The 23,429-nt window shown below is 31.2% G+C and overlaps 1 protein-coding gene across 7 annotated transcripts in view; it reads left to right on the top strand.

The window, feature by feature from the left end:
* LOC118074029 (LIM/homeobox protein Lhx2) overlaps positions 1 to 23,429 on the top strand; it is a 180,270-nt gene that overhangs the window by 73,667 nt on the left and 83,174 nt on the right. For 5 of the 7 annotated variants that reach the window (XM_035094910.1, XM_035094908.1, XM_035094911.1 and 2 more), the window contains one exon: positions 1,501 to 1,670. The exons of the other annotated variants lie outside the window; for them this stretch is intronic. The gene's annotated coding sequence lies outside the window, so the exon portion shown is untranslated. The remainder of the gene's footprint in view (positions 1 to 1,500; positions 1,671 to 23,429) is intronic. 7 annotated transcript variants of the gene reach the window in all.

Raw genomic sequence — 23,429 nt, 5'->3', positions numbered from 1 at the left:
AAATACCTTAAAAAACGAAATTTATTTAATTATTTTTTATTGTTATTATATAAATAATTTATTATTTTTATAAATATTTTACCAAAGTATGTATTATAACAAAAATAAGTGACATAAACACCATAACATTATCATCATTTTAAAATATCGTTCATCAATTTGAAACTTTCGATACTTTTTCTGTAATATTGTTGATGACAGATAGTCTATTGTCACTTAACGCGACATGCCATTGGTCGCTTTTAAGAGCAACACTGCATTATGTATGTTCGCCGTTATTCTCGAGTGAGTACGTTCAAAACACGGATTACTGGCACTCTTATACGGTGAAGTCCTTCTTTCTCACTTCCGCTACCAACTTTTCTCGATGCTTTCTTTTTTATTCCTTCTACTCCTTTTTACTTCTTACTATCGTTTTCTTCAGCTTTTCTTTTTCCTGCTTTTTGCCCCCGGAGACTCTCTTGCTAACGGGAAAAAAAGAAGGAGAAGAAGAAGAATGTGCTTGGTTGGAAAGATTTATTTAGCTGGAGTGTGTTCGCATTCCACTAATTTTACACTGTCTCGATACTACTACAGACTTTCTTTTCTTTAATCTTCTTCTTGATAGTTTTTGCATAAGTTTTTTGTAAATCTAAAATTATATTTACCCTTCATCTATATTATAATTTGTTATTTTTTATTAATAAATCTTTGTAAACTATGACAATAAACGCTTAATAGCTTCTTCGTGAGATTATTAATGGAAAACCAATAAGTGCCATCTTAAAATGATTTATCGTATTGAGTTTCTCCCTTCACAAGTTTGTTATTTAATTGCAATTATTTCCAACGAAAAAAAAAAAAATCAATAATTTACTTCTTAAAAATTCTCCATCGATTAAAAGAAAAATTGTTTAATTAATTTTTTGATGTAAAATAAATGAATCCGATAGATATAATGATAGAATAATGAGAAAGTGTCCACTAGAAAAAAGGTAGGAAAGGGATGAACTCTCAGCGGATGTTTAATACATAAGGACTGAGTCGATATCGTAACTGGAGTAACCGTATCTTCGTGACTGGGTGCGAGGTTACAGCGTCCTCCTGACGGGACGGCACTCAACCAGGGAAGTGTTGTCGGCTCAGGCTTTTCAGGAGCTTTCAAGTGCTTTCGCAGTTGCCTCGAGTGCTGTAAGAAGCTTTCAGAAATGGAGGCGGAAACGGGCTTTTTAATAGGACCGAAGAGATGCCGACCTCTTCCTTTTCATTTCTTTTTTTTACTTTTCTTGTTTTTCTCACTTCTTTCATTCTTTCGTACACTCTGGTCCACTAGAATGAAATCAAACATAAGTAAGATCGATTACAATTACTCTCTCGGATTTTTCTTTATCAGAGGAGAATTTTAAGTTTCCTTTTCTGTAAACAAGACTAACAAATATTAGCTTTTATTTCTCTTCTTCATTTTTTATTGTATTCCCTTTTACTTATCTATTTTCTTTTTGTTTTTTTTTTGTTTCACAGGATACATCTGAAACAAAAGAAAAGTTTAAGCTGCACGTAGTTTTCGTAACAGAAGATTTTTTGGGTGGCGTGAAGCCTCGTGAATAAAGTTAGGATTCAAGCCGACTAAATGCGAGTTTAAAATGTTGCGACAGACGTGCGGAGTGAATCCATTACTAATACTCAGCTTGGTAAGTGTAACTTTACTCGAATTTTACTCGTTATGTAGCTTAAGGGACACATGAAGCAACTGATGACAAGAGAAAAAGAGCGGATATGGAATGAGGGAAAAATCAAAAGAGAATTTGCAGCTTTTCCTACTTTAAAAGCTGAAGGATGCGATCCTCTAGCTTCTGTTGAAATCCTTCAGTTGAGTCAATGTGATACCAATGGGAATTTCGAGAAGGGATTTTAACTAACTTCTCAAATCAAACTCAAATTTGTTCGTGAATTATTTTTCCAATTCGTTGAATTCGCAATAAAAAAAATATTACGAATATTTGAAAAATTTTTCAGAATTCGTCAAATAATTTTTTTTTTAATAAAAGAGAATTTTTTTTCTCTAGAAAAATAGTTTGGGGTTTTTTTTTTATAAAGTTTGCGATTCGAATAGAACTTTTGAATTTGTAAAAAAAAAAGAATGAGTAAGGGAAGGAAAAAATTAAGTCGTTAACATCAAAACTATTTCAGTGACAAGTTTAAATGCCGTGCTAAATTTTTATAGGCCGTTTACGATGGCGCCGGGAGATTTGTAACTTGAGAAGCACTCCAGTTACTGCACGAGATACTAAAGCTCTTATAGATCACTCTGTGACTTGATACACTCACTTATCTTGATAGGAAAAATTTCTCTAGAAAATATTAAACTATAAATCAATCTTAACTATTGAATTTATCATTTTTATGACTTGAAAAAAAGGGAAATAAAACTATCGATAGTTACATGATAACTGCATTATTATCTTCCTACACATTCGGTATCGTGAATAGCCGAAATTTAGCGAAAGGAGTGTGTGAATTCGAGCATGTTTATTGGTGTTGGTTATCTAGCACGAGGAAAGTAAAGAGCTTTCGAGTGTACAGGGCGATAGGCTGCTGAGTGGCACGGTCCAACGAACGGTTGTACTGTTAATTGCCTTAATTCGATAAACTACAGGCTCGTTGGTCCCTGGCTTCGCGTCCTTCGAATTTCCTTCAGACGTTTGCACACTGTTGATACTTATTTAGAGAGAACTGTTGGAAACCTAGTCCCAGAAGTCTTATCTCCTTTCTTCTGGTCCGGACTCTTTATTCTCTTGTTACCTTGTAAAGTGTTTAACTAGTTAACCTAATGAAACTTACTTTGTACTACAATTACTACTAACTTTCTTTTCACACTATTTTTTATTGAATATTCCTAATACAATCATACTTAAACAATTTTTATTACATTTTTTTTCATAATGATCAAAACTTTAAAGAGATTAACAGCCTCTAGACTTCATTAGTTTGCAAAAAGGGGTTTATTCTTGCTTTGTAGTCTTTTCTTATTTTTTAATTGTTGAAATCAATGTTTTTTAAGTGTTAATAAATATTTTATAGTATTAAAAATACCTTGGTTATAAACACATGAATAGTTTTATAATAAAGAAATCTCATTTCATCGTGAAGAAATATTTCTTAACAGTTAAAAAATATTTTTTACCAATTAAAATCTCTTCTATCAGTGTAGGTAATATATCAACATACTTGTTCACTAATTAATCTTTAAGCTTTTATCAGTTTACCAATATTAAATTTCTAATTGCAAACTATTTAGCATAAATATAGAAAGTTAGAGGTAATTAATAAATAATAATCTTGAATGAAATGTCATCAATATGTCTGGTGACTGAAAAAATCTTATATGCTTGTTGATTATTTTTATTAATGGACATGTGGTGAGTAAGCAGCAACAGCAAAAGTTGTGGATATAACGGTATTTTTGGCAAGTTGTAATCAATTTTCGTCACACGTATAGAACCATTAATATTATTTAATTGATAGAACTATTGAAAAAAAAGTCAATTTAATTAATTGAAGATATAAAAGATATGATTTTTATCATTTTTAACAAGTTTTTCAAATTATCTGAATGGAGTTTGCAATACAGTCAGCCTGTAATCGAGATGCACTTGCCTGCAACCATTTATTTCAATTAAAGCGAGGCTGGAGTAATACGTTACGCTTGCGTCGATAGGTAGATACAAATGATTACTGAGCGAACGGAAAACGTAAATAAGAAGAGGAATAATGATCAAGAAGGGTGTGTCAATAATTTTTGAATAGGTGTAGGTAGTTTATATGATAGGGGTTTTAGTTCAATGATCCAATGATGAAACTACCACAAACCGGCAGAGACACACAGTGTGGTGAAGGACTCGGTTTCTCGTAGAGTAATGGAGGTGTTATTAAACAGATTGAGATTAATTGCACGATTAGTGCTTCATGTGCAATTGGATAGTTGATCAACTGAAGTGGATGTATGTGCAAGTTTCTATAGATTGTTTATAAGTGTGAGTTTATATTCGATTGAAAAAGAAAATCAAGTTAAAGTAATTGAGAGTGAAGGATAATGGCGATTGAAAATGCAACTTATTGAGAATGAATTTGATGGGTTTATAAGTGGAAAATTTCCGTAATTAAAAATTTTCTTCCAGAGAGAAAAAACAATCTTCATTCAGTCAACGGTATTACTTTAATTATAACCATAGTTTATTGGAATTTTTCAATTAAGAGTAAATTAAATCATTTTTTTTTCCTTAACCTTTTTTTTTGTCTATAAAGAAGAACATTGAGTAAAAAAAAGCTACGTAATTAAAAAAATTCTTTCGTAATTTTTTTTTTAGATTATTTTTTCGGAAAGTAGTTTAGCAATTATTTTTTTCCATCGTTTAAGAATGAGGATAGTTTTTTTTTGAAAGAATTAATTAATTATTTGGTTTAGTTATTTTTATTAAACATAATTAAGTGAATTTCTGAAATTCATTTTTCATACAATTTAATTACTTTTACTGTTTGCAAGTATATATAAAACTTGGCATTTTCTTTTCTTCTCTCGCCCCTTGGCCAGAATCGCACCATTCATTAACGCAACACGATTTATCAATTAACGTAAAAGGCAGCGATAGATAGTCGTTTCTGATACGTTGTCTTGATGCACCACGAGCTATATCACTATCACCCCCTCGTTTTATAGTCATTTCTTTTCTGTTTTCCATTTATAAATTAGTTGAATATTTGGCCAAATGTTGCTTTTTAGTTCAGTTTAAGTTGTCGCATACCAAAGTAGATAAAGCTAGAAAGAGTCAGACATTAGAATGCCTTTACAACAGAGTCAAGAAGTTAATGATTAGGAATTAATAAATGTCAACATGGAGTTTGTATCTTATTAGACACTTTATTTTTAGTCAAATGGTTATTCGTGGTGCCCAGTGGCTTGCGTGAGTGTGGTCACTATATATAAAAGTGGCCAATCGCACTCAACTAAGATTAAACTGACGCATTGCTTATAAGATACTTAATCGAATTAATAAATCACTTGGTGCGTCTTAACCAATTCACAGCTTGATATTTTTTCCACCACAAAAAATGGATAAAACAAGTTGGTATTTTTCTTACTTCTTTTTAGCAGTTTTTATTTTATCTGTAATTTATTTAATCAATTAATTAACAAGTTACGGAATATGATTTTAAAACTATCAGTTCAATTTACAGATTTCATTTTGTCACTTGAATTAATATTCTTAGGCTTTCAACTGATTTTTACGCCTGAATGCTCACCGAAGCGAAAGTGACTTTTCAATAAAAATTATTTGACCTATGAACCAAGGGAAAAATAATTATAAAATTTATTTATGATTATCATTAATTATAAAAACGAGTTTCTCGAATGGGGAATAAATTAATGTCATTGTGTTTGAGGTTAAATGTTGCCTTTAGATTTTTTCGAGTCAACTAGGACAGGTGTTGATGGTTAGATGAAGAGAAATAAACATGTCTTATTAGTAGAAAAAAGGGCGAGACAATGATGAGAAGCTTAAGAAGCTTATATCCCCTTGGATATCGCCATAAATATTAATTAACAAAACCAGCTGTAGTATTGAACTTGTATTTACTCCCTGGAGATCTCATATCACGACAAGAAATGTCTCATTTATGATATACCACTCAATATTTATCTCTTGCACTGTTCAGCATTTAATGAAAGCAAAAAAAAAGTAGAACAAACCTGTCAATAGTGTATAAGAAAATTTATTAAAAATTTTGTTTCAATGTTATCTTTATTTCAATTGATTGAATCACTTGTTAAAAAAAAAAAAATGTATTGATTAATTCAAGTCATACACGAAATATTTTCAATTTAGTAAATATAAATTTTTTATTCTACAAAGAATATTTTCAACTCTGATTGAATTTTATCCATTTCAAATATGAAAATAAATTATTCTTTAATTATAAAAAAATATTTTTTCATACATTTCGTACGTTTATTCTGCTTCATGTACGTTTATTTTATTTATTAAAAAAATTTTTATTATGTAAATATTAAATTGTTGAGTTTAAATAACAAATAGCGATAAAAAGTTTGGTAGAAATAAAATGAAATCATATAGAATTTTAATATGAATATGTATGAGAAGTCAATTATGAAAAAAAGTTCGTATACGTTTGATGTTTGATAAAAAATAATTTATCTATGAAGGCATTAAAAAATAATTTATTTTTATAATTTTATTCAATAAACATATAACAAGATAACATTGATTTAATTGAAATAAATGAAATAAAATGCGAATTTTTATTGTTAGTTTAGCAATGCAAGATATAGAATACTAAATAGAAGTTAGAGTACAATTGAAATAAAACTTAATTTAAAAGTTGAAGACAATGGTGAAGCAATTATACGAATTAAAGTGACTATTTCATTAGACTAAAACTTGAAATAAAAATGAAAAATGGTGGAAGAATAAATTGACGCCGTGAGACAAAGCCATCGTTATCTGAGAGGGTCGCTAATTTCGTCTTGTTCGAAGTCCATCAGAAGACCTTTTATCTTTCTCCGCCAAGGGTCCTATCTAAAGTGGTTCTCACTTAGCGGTGAAGGATTGAACGGTCGTCAGGGCGAGTGGGATTGAAGAGTGAATGAAATCCCCACTTCTATGTTAGTGAGGCCGTGAGGAAAAAGATCTGAGGGCAAAAGGAAGAGAGAAATAAGTCCGGTCGTGATGTAGAATCGAGAATGGATAAAGGAAGAGATCATAAATATTACCAAACGCTATCACTCAATTAGCACGGGCACCCAAAGTTATCTTTGGGATGCACGCGAAGTCTCGTGGATCGAAGGGGAAGTCTGGGTGTTTATCGTCCAGCAGGTCGAGCTGAATGAATGAATAAAGCGGCATGGAGAAGGGCAAACTCTGGGGAATCACTTATCTACGTCAATGAAGCCTCTCTTTGGCTATATAACAAACAACAGGGTTCACAAAACTCCCTCTGTCTTTGTACATACTGTTTTTTTTTCCACGTCCGGTGCAAGTTCAATGACTTGGTGTTGGTTTACAGCAAAAATAATTTAATTAGGAATTTATTTGTGTTGCACAGATCGTTGTTAAGGGTAACAAGAGCGTTGATTATTTTATCAGAACCTTTTTTTCTTATCTCGTACAATAAATTTAAACATTTTTTTATCAATACATTATCCAACTATTAATTGATCAAAAAAGTCTATACTAGCCGAAGATTTAATTATTTTTTATTATAATGAAATATTTTAAAAATGATAAAGTAACTAGTCAAATCAGTGTCTAAAATTTTTTTCCTTGTAATTGGATTCCTTATATTATTAACTATTATAAAATTGATTTAATTCATGTAATTAATTATAGTAATATTTATATAATCTTCTATACACTATTAAAAATTTAGAACAAAAATAGATGGCTTGTGTATCCATACTACCTTAAAATAAATTCTCTTGAAAGAGCGTAGCTATAAAGAGTATTAAATTGAAAAATAGTGGAAAATGTCAAAATAGGGAGAAGATGACGGAATAAACGAGTAGATTGGGATGTCCCGTATGGACCCGAGAGTGTTGTAACTGCGAAGATTGGGTTAACGTGTAACGCGAGGTGCTGCACTTAGGAATCGTCCAAGCGTGGGAGAGAGACAACGCAGAAGCAAGGGAGATCGTGGCCGTGGTCGATGCTCGATCGAGCGTGGGCTGTGGAACTCGCTAATGCGAATATGCTGTCGTCCAGATAGAAAGAGATATCCGATAGCGAATCTGTGTTCGACACGGATGTCGAATTAGCTTGGATTTAGGTTGCCCGGGTAACTGACAAATAGTTATTGCTTGATTAGGTACGTAGGATGTACTCGACCAACCACCGTCTCTACAGAACGTTCAGGATTTTCATGTCTTCCTTGCTGCATCACCAAGATGTAGTCGATATCTCTTGCTTCATTTGCAGTTGGACCAAATGACCATCTAAAATTCGAGTTAGTACAACTTTGCTTCATTTCATTGATGCTATAACTCAAACTTACAATCAAGTTATCCAAGCTTTTATAAATAATAACCATGAGAAAAGGGATTTCATGTTCACTTGGATTTAAATAGGCTTCTTAATATGCTTTAGTAATTCTTTTAAAATATCCCAATCAAACGGGTTTAGTTTTATAAAATATCCATAAAGATGATTAGAAAAGTTATGCGAGTTTTATTAAGCTTCGAAATTTTATTGCAGCTTGAAAAATTTCATTCAAGACATTTATTGACAATCGATAAATCCAAGTAATGTAAGTTAAAATTAAATTCGTAAGCGTAATAATACTGATAACTACTAAATAATACCATAAAAAAATTGTTAATATTATAAATTTAAAATCTTATCAGTCACTTAAATTTATTATGCACTCTTTAGATAAAAAAATTTGTAAATTTTTTACAAGTGCTTGAATCATTGCAAAAAAAAATATTCACAAAAAAACAACATCATAAGTTTTAATTTTTTGTCAACTAAATTCCTAGTATTGCTGAAACACAAAAAAATAATCCTATTAATTATAACATCAGTTATTCAAGCTTTTTCTGTAACATGACAACCAGTAAAAAAATTTATATTTTGCAGTAAAAAAAAATAATAGTAATTGAGTGTGCATTGATGGATTGACTTTGTTAAAAAAAGACAAGTTTCACACGAGTGTGTATATATTTATTGATGTAACTGATTGAACTCAACAATTACAGTTTTGAATGATAGGTATATACGAATTAGGTAAACCAACTGATAGCATTCGATTTAGTGAGGATAACTAGTCAAACAATCCCTTGATATTCACCCAAATAGAATGACTGTAGAAGCCATCCGATTTTCACTTCCTGCCTGTGGCATTCGATCAATCTGATGTTTAAAGCATATGCCATTATCGTCTGTATCATTAACGATCATCGGATGTTTATTTATGTAGCTTTCTAAACATGTTTGTCCTCACCATATAGCATCCTATCCATTTATATCGGAGAATGAAATAAGTATTTGAAAATAGTAAATTCACACGAGACCATTAGCATTGAGTTCGCGTGAGCGGCCGATTAATCACGCATATTCAAGAGGAAAATCCACGCGTTGGTTGAAACGACCGCGATGGTAAAAGGGACGAAGTGGACAAAGTGAGATAGAGAATGAAATCGATGGAGCGTGGAATCGGTCGCGGAGTACCGACCAATTAGTCGGTTGATGATTGGCGCGTGTAAACCGAAACGATGACGTCATGGTGGTCGTAAACCCATCGATAGGTATACATCTATCTCACTTAGTTTCTCTCTGTACGCACCCAATACTCATAGTGGTAGACGGTTACAGGGGACTAATGGAATTGATTAAAATGTGTTCGATCAACCGAACCACCAGATTCCCTCTACATCTCCACCCTTCTCAAAAGCCTACCTTCGGTACCCATCGTACCCATCGCCATGTCACTAGTGCTGCAATCGAATATTTGCGTTCAGATACGTCGACGCGGAAAATGCTATCTTTGTCAATTAATTCAACCTGTTGTCTGCGGAACGTTCCACGGAAGCGTGATCGTGGAAATTGGCGGTTCGCGCGCTCCATTCTACCGTTCCAATGAGGGAAACGATTGACTTTACCTAAATTTGTTTTTTCACGTGTTCTCTCATTAAATTCGACATTTTTTACATTTATTTTTTGTCATTCGTCACTATTCGTTACAATCCTTGAAAAATAATTGAATTTTTCGTTCCAATGGTGAATCAACGGCTTAAAGCTGTCCTTGAAAAATATCGATTTTCGGATATCTTTTCAAGTTGAGTAACTTTTGATTTATTTTTTAACTCCCTTATATGAAAGTTATTGTAATAGGGTTGATTTTTGAAATACGTAGTTTTATTATTTCTTGATGTTTTGAGATATTTTAAAGCATATTAGAAGGTTTAAAAATAAATTTATGTACGTACGTAAAAAATAACGGATTTCAATGAGTGAGAAGTTTATCGTGAGGGCAAAAAGTTCGTCTAGACCTATTTTTTATTTATGCTTAAAGAATTAATATATGAGTGTACTATAGGTTTTCTTTTTGTCATCTTTTTGCTCATTAGCATGCTAAATTAAATTAATCTATCTTGGTTAGTCCTTCAATTACAGGACAATTTTTTGAACGAACCTGCTGGCACATGATTACCTCGCACTCTCTTCAGTCGTTAAAACCAAATTTTTATTTTATTAAGGCTATAAATCATTGTGGCAATGGAGTTTAAGTACCTTGGTGTGTACTTTTCGAAGATGCTTATATTCATTGGATCGATGTCGTTAATTTTTTCAAGACACATAAAATGGTAAATTGCCATTTTTCCAATTCAAAGAACTAAATTTGAAGAACAATCGACACCTCTAGTGAACATGTAAGTGCTGATGACTTTCAAGAATACTGCGCAAACGATGTTAAGGTTGAGGGTGGTAGTAGATGAAGAAGAATGAGGTGAAGTTGAAAAAGAAAGATTGCGAGTTGAAGGTAAGAGGGAAGGAAGAGTATAAAGATAAAAAAGAAGAAAATAAATGAAATAGATGTCTCTGAGGCAGACCGTGAGTGTCGCTAATGAACCGGTCTCTCTTGTCTCACTCTTTCTCTTGAGATGGCCTCTGAACCTTGCCGTTTCCACTCACTGTACTCAATAACCCAGACCAGTCTTCGTTATACTCACTTCTGTCGTTAATTGCGTACGCACCTACGTATGGCGCCGCATTGCTCGGTCAGAATTAACTGATATCACGCGGCTAAATACTCGATAAATTCACTTCGACTTCTTCCCCAGCCCTTCCTTCCTCATTCTATGTCACGTTAACTAACAACCAACGAATCTCCAGAATGAACCTATCCATGTCCAGCATGAGTTCATACAGCAGCCAATTGCCTCTTTTTTTCTTTCACTTTTAGTTAACTCAGATTGGCTTTGGATTTTTTTTATATCTTGTGTACTGTTCATTATTTTTTATCTGTCAGGAATCTAGATTTTTTTGCCATTGAGTATTATTTTAATTTGTCACTTCCCAATCTCGCTCTTCTATCATCAAAAGTTCCAAACTCATTTGATTTGCTCAAAAAATTCGTGACATTTTTTTATCGTGGATTATTTTAATAAATTCTTTTTTTTTTGCTTCAAGTTGAAATTTAAATTTGACATCATTCGATGAAGTTGAAGTAAATTATTTCGAAAATCAACAGAATATCTCGATTGAAATGGTTTTGGGTTAACGGGCATATTTTCGCTTCTTTCAATGTTAATGATTTTTTATCCATCAAGTCTGGAGATATTTTAAGTATAAAATAATGCTTGATGTAATGAGCGAACGTTGTCGTTAAGCGCGCTGCATCTAATTAAATGTTTATTTTTAAACCTATCGAGAAGCAATCTTAATGTTAAACATGAGACGATTCAACACAAATCCTTGCAAAGTATCCAGTTCCAACTTGTTGGGCTTGATTTAAAAATGGTGATGCTCGCGTACAGGAATTTCCTATCAATTAGGGACAGGTTTACGTGCAGTAGCACTTCTTGCTTTTGTGTCTCTTTAGCTATACCATTATATCGCCCCTTTTATCCTTGAAGAATCCAGTTCCTTCCTCGTTACAGTTAGTCGTTCAATCGAAATCTAGTGTGTTAAAGTGTCTTACATCGTTATTATTTTAATAATCATTTTATTCAAGCCTGTAATATTATTTGTCTTTTTGAAATATCCCCTTTCTTATCGACTTAACATAATAAAAATGACGAATCATCAATATAAGATAGCACGTGATTTCGTTTGAATTAAATACGATAACTAATTAAAACATATGGGGATGATCAGATTGCGGATATTTTTTTGATTAAAAGCACGTAAAAGATTTCCTTATGTTCCGTTAGTCTAGGACCAGTTTGAGATTATCGTTCTTATCCATAATTATCGTTTGCTCAGTAGGTGTCTATAAGCATGTAGGCGAACGCCGTGAGAATCGAGAAATCTCAGAACACGGCGCACCCAACTCAGTTTTCGAGATCGTGCTAAGGAGCTTAATTATCCCAACTCGTTGTCACGTTCAATTTCTCTTCGATTTCTCCGTTATTAGTCGCACTGCATGTTTTATCTTTACGAGAAATAATTTATTTCTTTCACTCTCCGGCAATTTAACTCAAATCCTCCAATTTTTATTCATCATTCATTTTTTTGTGTTCATCAATAATCTACGATTGAAAATAAAATTTTTTACTATTTTTTAATTACATTTACAGTTATTTATAATTTGTCATTTAAATTCATTTAGCGTATTAAAAGTCCTGCTTTTTTGATTTTATCACTCCTTATTTTTGAATTTAATTTAATTATTTAAATTCAATACAGTTTTTTGTCCAAAGAATTTTGCACAATTATTCGATTTTTTAAAATTAAAGAAAATTGTTTTTAAAAAGAAATTGAAAACACTGTCGATATTTTTACAATTTTATTTTTTGTCCATTCTATGTAGAATTTTTTTCCATAAATTTGCAAGCTATAGCTGTAGTATACTAGAAAGTTAAGAAATTTAAGATAAACATAAAGTAATAAATGAATGTTGACGTGTGCACCATACGCGATTTCGCTTCAGTAATTCGAAATCGTTAAAGCTGACAGAGATCTTGTCGCAGGAAAATGTAATTCAAATGCCACTAAGTGTTTTATTATTATTTTTTTTTTTAATTCATGGAAGAATGTTATTAGTGTTTCGCTTCATCGCCTCTGTACTGCGCTCATAAAATCCAGTTGCTGCGGCTCGTTACCTCTCAATAATCGATTTCTCAGTCAATTAATAATGTCAATTATCAATAAGTTATAAATATATTAATTACGACACATAATCTAGAACTATTTCCGTATGATGAATTTGAAAAATTGACATTTTAATAGGAGATTAATTTTATTGATAAGATGGTTAGTTTTATTCAGAGGAATATGCAAATTTAGGGAAGATTTATTCTGAAGTAAACTTTCTGAGAATAATTAAAATAAAAAATACAGATTACGAAAGAGAAAAATATCTTTAAGAATAATTATAGCAGTAATTTAGGTTCAAGTGATCTTTCATTACTCAACATTTAGTAGACTTGAGTAATAATTTATTCAATAAAATAACATTTATTCAAGTCACAGTTATTAATCAAATGGAGTTAAATATACTTGGAGAGTAGTGTTATAAATAAAGCAATAAGTAGAGCTCATTTGAAAAGATCGTGTAAGTTTAAGATCTACCATGGGGCATATATGAGTAAGTTGCAATGCAGGATCGTGAGCAGCAGAATAGAAGAATCCATACATCTACCCTGTGCGAGTAATCACTGTGAGTTATGACCAGAGTCGAGGTGAAGCGCTTTAGTGTCGCACTGAAACGACTCACGACCGGATCGCCATGGCCCTGAACGTGGCGTGGGGTCGCAAAAGAACCCATGTTGTCCAGCCTGGCGTATCTGGCACAAGAAAGTACCTTCGATTCTTGTGAAAATCCTCGGGAACCTGACCACGATCATTTCCGGTAATTTTATCCAACTTCGTGGGAGAACATGCAGTCAGAAAATTAATCAATCATTTTTTTTTTTTTAATTTTGTTAAAATTTTTTTAATATAAACAAAAAAAAAAAAAAAAACAGGAAATTCGAAGAAATATAGATAGAATGAAATTTTACAAAAAAATGATTTAAAAATGTTTCTTAAAGCTGTTTATTCTTCAGTGCAGGAATCATTTAGTAAATATTAAGCACTAAAAAACAACGGAAAAAAGTATTTTATTTTCGCAAAAATTAAATGTGATTCTCAATTAAAACGAAATAATGGAAAAAAATTTATTTTCCAGTATTTTTATTCGATTAATTCTTGACTAATGTAATTTGTATGTTGGTATTTTAAAGACTTGTTGTTATGCAAACAAATACAAATTCTACTTTCAAATGGCAGCACTTTATGACCCTATAGTGTTTAGAATTAATTAGAGAAAGAAAATAACAAAAAATATATGGAAGATAAATGTTATCTCCAGTACTTTATGAACGAATGATTTCTCCCTATTGACATAGAGTTTACATAAAGTGAAAGTACACGTTTTATTTTGTCCACAGTTATAAGAGTAAAAGATAATTTAATTTATTTACCGAATACTTTATCTCAAAAGAACATTAACAGACATCAAAATTGCTTAAATGATCGTTGAATGCATGTAACTCGTTTCATAAAGTGATCATTAAACAATTTCTGCGTCAATATATGCCATTGTGAACCAATAAAACTGTCACATTTATCCAACTGTTGACCGCTAGGTAATAAACTTTTTATCTTCACGAGTCTTCGATAGAGCGTGAAAAATGTGTAATGGATTTCCGGTTACACAAGCTGCACGTTGATCAGAGGATGTTTCTTTACACATTGAAAAAAATTCAGATAAAAATTGGCGTATTTTTGTTGATGTTATTAAACATCTTGCAGTAATCAAAGAATTCTTGATGTTTTACTCAAATGGAACACAATTATTTTTAACTGGGAAATAAACATTTTCCTTAAAAAGACTTTACTTGAGAGTTTCTCATTGAAAGAAATCTCGTTGCCTTTCCAAATATTTTACGGCCAATAAATTTCCTCTAAATTCAATGCACAATCAATTATTGTAAACACTCGGGATAATTATCAATAAAAAAGTATTCACATTTCTGGTAATTAATCATTCAAATAGTGTTATTTTATTTTTATCCTTTTTTTTTATATTAAATAAATATGGTTTTTGTCGAAGTTTATCGATAAGCGGATTAAGGTTAATCTACTTTTAGAACTTTTACAATATTAAATCGGTCCATTAGATTTTATCTTTATGAAAATAATTTATCAGCATTAAAAATTTTTTAGCTACATTAAAATGCAATTTATATTTATGGTATTCTTATTGAAAAAAATTTAATAATACACGCTTAATAAATATAACGTGATTTGGTTGTATATTTTATTACACATCTGCTGCTTCTGATCAACAGCTAATTATTATTAAAATTTTCAACCATTTATTTTTGATATTTTATAAATAATAAAAGAGTGGAATGTGAACGTTAAAAGATAATTTAATGTCGTTATAAAAATTTTTGAAATGATCCCTAAGTTGATGATCTTAGCAGGGATCGCGTCGCTTAATATGTAAAAGATCAGTTGGTCCATTGACGGCAAAACTAATTTTCATAAATTATATTAATTCACTATAGTCAAGGTAAAACTTTGTATACAGGCCTTCTTCTTCAGTTGATTGGGTGACACGAAGTGTATAAACTCATCCACATCTACTCTCTTAAGGTCTTGATAGTCATTTCATTCTCATCATCGTCTTTCACGTCTTCCAGTAGCCTCGAGTGCATTTATTTAAATAGCTTTCATGGTTATAAATTCATTTTATCCAATAACAAATAAATGAAATTTGTATTAATTAAGAATGAAATAAGATTGACTCATTAAGAAGCTTGTCTGTTGACAAAGTCAAGTAAAATATCAATGTCAATGAATATTTCATCGTCAAAGATTATTAACGATTTGTAGATAAATATTAGAAATGTCTTGATCTTAATTGAGTTGGTTTAATCACTTTCTTCATTGGATATTTTTTATTTTCTATGGCTGTGCTGGATGTAATAACATTGCATTTAGCACACATTGATTTAATTGATGTGGATTTTACGAAATAAAAACTCGTGACGACATTCGTTTCTACAGCTTGTTTAACAAGATGTTATTTTACAACTGCCTTAGTAAGAAGTGAATAAATTATCAATTTGATGCAAAAAAAATTTTTTAAGCTCAACATTTTTTTCAAGTCTATATAAAATATTTTTAAAAAATGAGTCTAGATGCATAATTGCTTAGAATCATGTGAAGTCATTGACAACCATACTGTTTTGATATTGAGCTCAGTTCCGAACAGTATTGATCACTCAATAATTGAAATCTATTTCAAATATCTTTTTACAGTATTTTTTTTATAAAAAAAAACGGCTGAACCGAAAACAATTATTGGATAAAAAAATATCAAACTATTTTCTAAAAAATAGTCTTTAGCGTAACGAAATTCTTGGTGGAGCAAAACTTAATACGTAAGAGCAACATTACGCCAGATGATGTCTACCGTGGCCGAGCGAGACCAAAAATGCGACCCATACGACTCCCGAATACGTTATCATGTCTAAGTAGCTTTTGTTTGTAAAACAGATTTTTTTTAAGCTCGTAGAAACCTCGTGAAGCAGAAGAGAAGCAAAAGGAAGTCGAAACAGAGTATGGAAGTATAAAAGGGACGAAGACAAACCAGTGATGAAGAGTCAGAGAAGTTGGCTTTGTCCGGCGCCGGTTTTGGATTCGATAGGATCGTGCGGAACGCAATTCTCCATTCGGTCCCTTCTGCCATCTCTCTCTCATTCCTTACGTGCATATTCGAAGGCATGTGTACTCAGCAGGTCCTCCTCCAGGGAGATACATGCATGGCATTCAATACATTAGATGCATATGTTGATGCGTTGATTAATATATGATTTTTCTATGCTTCACTTCTTCGAAATAAAATAGCTACTCATTATTCAAGTATTTATATTGAATCCATTTGTTATCATAAAGCATTTTTTTATTTTTAGCAACAGTACCTTTTTATTGTGTTAGTTATAAAATGCAAGTATAGTTAATGAAATACTTGACATTGCTTCTTGAAATTTTTTCACAGTGTTATTTATTCAACCAGACCTTGTTAGCGAACTTTTTAAATATTCCATACTCAATTATTGTTGTTTATTATCACTTTATTGATCAGAAATTTTTTTTTAATCATTAAAGAATTTTTAGAGGTTGATGAAAATATTTAAGATAAAAACAAGGAAGTTGTGTTTATTCTGTTGAATAATTGCATGGAATTTATTTATTTAAATACAATAAAAGTAGAGGAAAAAGTAGCCATGTTGTAGAAAATGAAATAGCTGACTCAGCTGTACGATAGAAAAAATTTTGAATTATTTACTGATCAATTTGCTATTAATTTTTTTATTCCTCATTTTATGGGTTAATAAAAGAAATTGATTAAAAAAAGATTACTTAATTTCTTTGGATTAATTTTCTAGTTTGGAGTAAAAAAATTATTAGGAGGAAATCAATTATTCTTAATTGATGATGAATTCATTAAAGCAAACTTTAATTAATTAATTCTTCAAGATCAATCCACGTTTTGGAAAATTTAAATTGAACAACTTTGTTAAACTTGTCTCCAGTCATATATGAACAAGTATACATTTCATGCAATAACATTTCCATTAAAAGAGTTCTGGTGCTTTCATTTTATTGCAGAGTAGCATGTACTGGGTACTTACCACATCAGTTCGTAAAGATAAGAGCAAGCCACTATATGTATAATAGTAAGGCCTCCATGAAAAAAAAAAATTAATAAATAAGTAAAATCTGTTGAGTTTGAAATAATTTTTATTTCATTTCATTGTTCGGTGATTATTTTTATTTTTTAATAAAGTTATTAAGATCATAAGAGCGAAAAATCGTACACTTTGCATTGGGATCAATTTATAGTCGTGCATGACGTTAATAAAAAGGTCATGGAGCCAAATTAAAAATTTATCGGGCAGGCGCACATATTAGTTACGTTTGTCGATTAGCCTCGTCACGGCGGATCTTAAGAGGTTGCGATAAATTACAATTTGCCACCTTTCTCTCTTTCCTCTTAAGAATTATTTTGATCCTCGAATATTCCTCCTCTCCTGCACTTTTTATTACCTCTCACTTCTATCGATTTACTCGCTACCCCCCTGATGTTGGTAAAAAAAAAGTGTACGATGAGAACCAGTGAATTAATCTGTAACGAATCTATTGGCTTACAAAAACTTTACTAATGGCTTTATATCATTTACTGTTTTATACAACCATTAAATTGCACAAAGTAAATTAAAATTATCCTTTCATACTATTAAAGAAATTGAAAGTGAATTTTTTTTACACTTGATTGATAAGGTCTTTCATTTATTTCTAAATGATTATCCTTAAATTCCTTATAAAACTCATTTATTGACCTAATTTATTTTTTACCATCAAATGTGTAATTATTTTCAATTAAATCATTATAGTACAAATTTATTTAATATCTCCATAATTATTTGTAACGTTAACAAAAATTAATTAATTCATTAACAAGTAATTGGATTCATCTTTCCATTATTTTACCTGTAATTTAATCGAAAATATCATTATTTCTATTAAATATGTAGTAAATAATTATTTCCAATCGAATTATAAATTCAAGTTATTAATTACTATTTGGATAATTATTAAACTTTTACCGAAAATTGGTTAATGATTTATTTAATTCATTTCTCATGATGTTTGTAATTTAATCGTAAACATTGTTTCCATTAAATGTAAGGTAAATAGTTATTTTCAATCAAATCATTAACTCATTCAAATATTTAATTCGTTCGGATATCAAATTATTTAATTAATTAAATAATTTTTCTAAGAAGAATAATATTAGGGATGAAATTATTTAGTAGGCTTTTGTAAACTCGATCTCATCCTTTTGACCGGTGGAAATATTGAATTAGTAAAAATCAACAAGGATAATTCCTCGAGGAATTCCACATAACAATTCCTGAAGCCTAGAGCACACGAAATTCCATTGGGATTGGCGAGGGGTGAGAGTGAAGGGCGTCCGATCTCGCCACGGGGTATATAATCGACTCAGATGCCCCACGCGAGAAAATAATGTGAGAACGATTTCTTCTTGAGCGCATCATTATCTCGATCTCACTGTCCATGCTTCCTCTCACGATCATATCCCTCTCCCTCTCTACCTTCCCTTCACTATTCTTTATTCACGTCTCATCATCTTGGACTCACTCTCTCTTTCTGTCTTTATTCAACCTCTTAGTGTGTAAAGTTCCTTGGCGGTTGAGGCGGCGACTTCTCCTTGGACGATCGATCTGTCGAACCGATTTTGCCGTCCAACTACCCTGCAATTACTATCTATATTATCTTGGCGTGGGTGTAGGTATAATCTTGAGATCGTGTCGGGACAACTCACACTCACGTGCAAACTTGGGAAGACGAACAAATGTTCTTTTATTTATTTATTTATTTTTTTCATCATTATGTAAGAGTTCGAATTTAAATAATTCAATTTTACATTCATTTTTATTGCTTCCCATTAGGAAGTTATTGTAAAGAGGTCGATTTTTGAAATTCGTAATTTTATCATTTCTTCAAGATTTAAAAGGAGTTACAAAAGTAGTAATATTTTTATAAACAAAAAAACTGAAAGATGAAAAAATAATGGATTTCAATGAATAAGAAGTTCGTCGTCAGAGCACAAAGTAAGCTCAGACCCATTCGTTTTTTTTTCTTTTTATTATTACTTTTCTTCATTTTATTATTACTATAATTTTTTTTATTTACATGAGCACTCGAAAAAAATTCCTGTTTAATAATAAATACACTAATAAAAGAAATATCGACTGAGATAATGTAAAGAAAATAAAAATTACCGAGCATTTAATTATTGTTGACAAGACAATTAAAATGAACTAAAGAATTTTATTAATTGATCATTTTTTTTTCTTTTACAAATATTGGTATCTCATTAAATGCTGTAATTGTTGGAATAATAGTTAAAAAAAAAAAAAACCATACTCTTTTTATGTTCGTTAAAATATTCGTAATAAAACGTGAAATAAGCTGAGGAAAAAATCTAGTGTGATCTTCGGATATTTATAAAAAAAAAAAAAAAAATTGTTAACAGTTTTACCTTTTAACTACCCTCAATACTTGTGAGATTCTTTTTGTCCATCAACAACGAATAGCTTTTTGTTACTACATAACCATTTGTTCTTTGTTTCCACGCGTTACATAGGTACTTTTGAGTCGCGATTACGAGCTTTATTTTTTAGATTTATCAGACTATATAACGATGGCGTGCGAACGAATGCGTACGTATTTCTATTTTCTTTTATTTCACATTTTCATTCTCGGCTCAGCTATTATTTTTGTTAACTGCTAGTTGACGATATCACACCGCGATAGACATGTAGTTAGTGTTAACATGAGTATTGTATAGGTATGTCGTAGTATTGCTCAGAGTTTTTATTCTTGTATTTTATTTTTTTTTATTATTTTTATTTTTATGTTGTCTATTGTGTCACTTGCCATTGGTCGACGATAACCGCAGATAGAATTCAAGAGATTGGCTTTGTGACTCGTTTCCCGAATGTGGTTCTGTTGTTTCGATTTGTTACGATTGGAAAATCACGGTTTTTACCGCAAATTTTGTAAATTTAATTAAAAAATTACACTTTGAGTGTCGAAATAACGAGATCATTGTTAATTAATTATTTAAAATATTTTTTTACGTCAAAAATACTGAGAATAAATTTTTTTTCTATCCTAATTATTGAAACAAATCGTAAATAATGCGTGAAGCGGATTTTTAGTGATATTTAAAGGATGTTGATAAATTTTATAACAGTTTTTGAAGCTCCTGAATGTTAAATAAAATTCTCTTAACTGTCTGTAAAATGGACAATGTAAATAATTAAAAATAAAATGGATCGGACGAGACAGAAATACTGAGAAAGAGTGTATACTATCTCATAAAATGGTAGATAAATTTTTTTATTAAAACAGTTTCCATAGAAAAACGATAAAATGTGCAATCCTCATACACATGTAGGGATAAAAACATTGAAAAAGATGCTAGAATTCATGTTTAATTCTGCAATCCATTATTGCTGCAGATCCTGGTTTCCAATTCTCATTCTCTGCCCATCAACCTGTACTCTACCCCGTCATTCTCTTGCAACAATTCAAACTCATAATGTTACTATGTATTGTAGTGGCAGAAGTGTATTCGCATGTTGGTGATCTTTCCATGTCTGTTGTGTTAGTCGCTATAATTACTCGGCCAGTAATACAGGGCGGCCCTTGAGTGGCAGCTCATATTACTCGCCCAACCCGCGTGAAAACTAACCCCTTGGGGTTACACGGGGGGAATGAGAATTGCCATGGGACCAGAGAGGGACTTTGGTGAGTGCAAGAAAGAGATGAAATGAGTAAAAAAGACGCACAAAAATGCGAAATAACGTTCAAAAGAAATATACTGAGCAAGCAAGGAGGAGTACTATTGCTTTATATTAGTTTCAACCATTTCCTACTCAATCCCTCCTCCCTCCCCCTCGCGTGCAATATAATTTCGTTATCGTAGAATTGAATTAATATCCCCTCGAGAAATAAGATGATTGCTCATTGCAATATTATCACTGATATTGAAACAAAAATTCAGCTCTGGAGTCGAAGGAAAATCGTAAATAAAGTTTACAGTGGATGGAGTTATGAATTCGTTATTTTGAAGTTGTAAAAAAGTTGCATCAACACATAAAAATATATTTTTATAAAGATACTTGATGGGAAATAAATTATTCATAGGTAGAAAAAAGATATGAATTATTTTTAACTGCAAGATTATTTATTTATTATGAGAATTTATTTGTGATAAAGAAATATTGCTTACATGAAAGAAAAAATATTTATTGTTGAAGCAGAGATGAAAAGAATTTTTTAAATATGTTAATTAAATATACTTTTTAATTTTTTTTATATAAAGATCATTAAATTATTAATTATTTAATTATAAATTCATTAGAATCCATTAGTCTATTCTCAGATAATATAAACATAAAAACTTTAATTGATTGCCATAAAAATTATAAAAAACATCAACTACTATTGCTATTAAATAATCACTAATAGATTGTCTGGTGATTGAGATCCTTATCGTCCAAGTATCAAGGAAAACTTGAGGAAGCCCAAAAAAATAAATTAAAACTCCATATTAAAATACCTAAATGAATAATTAATAGTTCAGTAACGTCAAAGATATGTTAATTTAAAAATAATTTAAATCAAATACGATAATATAAATAAAATTTCCAAATTTATAGACCTGAGTTAGAAAATATTATTTATGAATAAATGAATTCAAATGAACAGATATTTTGTCTGTAAGAATTATACTTAACTCAAGCATATAAATTTATAAATATCTACACCAGATCTTATTGAATAGCACTATTAATAGATAAATAATGAATTATCAATAGAGATTAATTAATGAAAGAAATATTGCCTTGTATTGGTTAAAAAAAAATTCCATAACTTGATAAACTTGATAATAATTTCATTAAAAGCTTGAAAAGCAATTTCTATTATCATTTGAATACACAAAAAAAATGGTATTTTAATAAAATTCAAATATTCATTTGAATATTCCGATAAAATAGATAAGAAACCTTTTAAAATCACAAACATTAGTAATACGTTTTTTTTCACACTCTGTAAATGTTCTGTGCAGCAGTCTGTGATTCCGTAGGATCTCTAGGTACTTTGGATAATAAATCGCAGGCCCGCTAAGATTACGTAGCAAACGTAATTCTTGTTTGTAGTAGATAAGATAGGTATACATATATATATACAAGAGTTAGAAGAGAGGAAGAATGAGTTAAAGTGAGAGATTTTGTAAGATCACAAGGAGGAAAAGAGAAAAGAGTACTTACACCTCTATCGTACCAGCTTATCTCAGGAAGTTGTCGGGTAGGACGTCTGGACAGCCCGTTTAAGACTCAAACCCTGTTTAGTCTGCAAACTTCTTCTTAGAAACGTGGAAGAAAGTCACACCTTCGCCTTCTACTTTTCTGGAAAGGTATTATGCCTTCACTTGACTCAAAGGGACCGCTTCCTAACACATTATAACCAATATGTGAGCAAGAAGAACCTTTCAAATTACTCTGTCAAGTTTCTTTTGATTAAACAGACACTCGGACACACTCTTCAAACAATCGACAGAAAAATATCGTTCTATTTTACAACCTTTACACTCAATTATCCAGTGCATTTATTTATTTTATTTCATTTGTTTCATGACAAACATTATTTTTTTTTCCTATGTTGAATTTTTGCAAGTTTTTACACAATAGAAGTACAGATTCAACTGTAGGGTAACGAGTCATCATTTCTGTTCGTCATTACCGGCATATTGCGTTCAAGCGAGTCGTCGTTTATACGGGGTAAACAGTGCGTGGATGCGATTTAATTGAAACCCGAGACCTCCTCGACCCTCGCATGACTCAGAACGTTGCTCGCCGCGTTTGCAAGCGAATACAAGAGAAGGATAGAATAGTCCATTGACTTGCCGAGTGACGTAAGCAATTAGCGCGCTGTTTTGTTTGCCCCGGTACACGGACTTAAAGCTGTTTGAGTTCGAGTACGCGGTTAGGCTCTACGACTCGTGAGACTCAAACCCTTCCACTTTGCCAAGCATTTCTTTACTCCCTCTTGACCAGTTTC

The sequence above is a fragment of the Chelonus insularis genome, unplaced genomic scaffold (assembly GCF_013357705.1).
Source record: "Chelonus insularis isolate UGA/USDA-ARS -01 unplaced genomic scaffold, ASM1335770v1 scaffold_714_pilon, whole genome shotgun sequence".
NCBI lineage: Eukaryota > Metazoa > Arthropoda > Insecta > Hymenoptera > Braconidae > Chelonus > Chelonus insularis.
Note: the sequence above shows the minus strand (reverse complement) of the source record. Positions and strands in the feature narration are given on the sequence as shown.